This window comes from Wasmannia auropunctata, unplaced genomic scaffold (genome assembly GCF_000956235.1).
Source record: "Wasmannia auropunctata unplaced genomic scaffold, wasmannia.A_1.0 LD336076.1, whole genome shotgun sequence".
Lineage (NCBI taxonomy): Eukaryota > Metazoa > Arthropoda > Insecta > Hymenoptera > Formicidae > Wasmannia > Wasmannia auropunctata.
Genome location: NW_012026814.1, coordinates 6,107,753 through 6,108,982, shown reverse-complemented (window position 1 = coordinate 6,108,982; position 1,230 = coordinate 6,107,753).

Sequence of the window (1,230 nt, the reverse complement as noted above, 5' to 3'; positions counted from 1 at the left end):
TTTAGATGGACAACTGGCACGATGAATGGAAAGACTACAACAATATGATTTTGAGGTGCTACATCGAAAAAGCCTTTCCCATAAGAACGCTGATAAACTTTCTAGACGGCCATGTGCGAATTATAATTGCCAATATTGCGCCAGAGTAGAGCTTAAGGAATTTTCGAAACAAGAAAATTCCGTCGCTTGAATAATTCTTTCAGAGGAAAATTCTGAAGAATGGCGTAGAGTGCAATTGGAAGATCCCAGCGTGTCTTTTATTCTTTTAGCAAAAGAAACAGGGCTACGCCTTGCTTGGCAGGAAATCGCTGCAAAAGACAGTGCCACGAAGGTCTATTGGTCATACTGGAATTCTCTTGAACTGAGGAATGGCGTTCTTTATAAAAAATGGGAAGCACCTAATTTAAAAAAGAAAATTTACCAATTAATCGTGCCCAAGAAACGAATCAAAAACATTTTAGAAGAGGCTCATGATTCTTCCACGGGAGGACATTTTGGGATTAATAAAACCCTAGAGAAAGTCCGTAAACGATTTTACTGGGCGAGTTCTAAACAGGATGTAGAAGATTGGTGCAAATCTTGCAGGATTTGTGTCGCGAGGAAAGGTCCGACCGAAAAGGGAAAATCTCCATTACAAATATACAATGTTGGTACTCCATTTGAAAGAGTACAGATGGACATTCTCGGTCCCTTGCCGATAACACGATCCGGGAATAAATATTTACTTGTTATTGTAGATTGTTTTACTAAATGGGTAGAGGCTTTTCCGATAAAGAATATTAGAGCAAAAACAATTTCAGATGTTTTATTAAATCAGGTTATTTCTAGGCATGGAGTTCCTCTAGAGATTCACACAGATCAAGGGAAGAACTTTGAATCAAAAATTTTCCGAGAATTATCAAATCTACTTGGATTTAAGAAAACGAGAACGACCGCCTTGCATCCTCAATCAGATGGCCAAGTAGAACGGCAACACCAAACGATACTAAATTATTTGGCAAAGTTTATCGCAGAGAATCAGAGAGATTGGGATCGTTGGATCCCATTATACTTATTGGCATACAGATCTTCAAGGCATGAAACGACGGGTGTAACTCCTGCAGAACTCTACTTTGCCAAAGATCTTAGATTACCTATGGATTTATTACGAGGAAATCCTCCAAACTCGGAAAGGACACATGAAAATTATTATCGTATAACTTCGTATAAACTGAGTCGACAAGGCACACA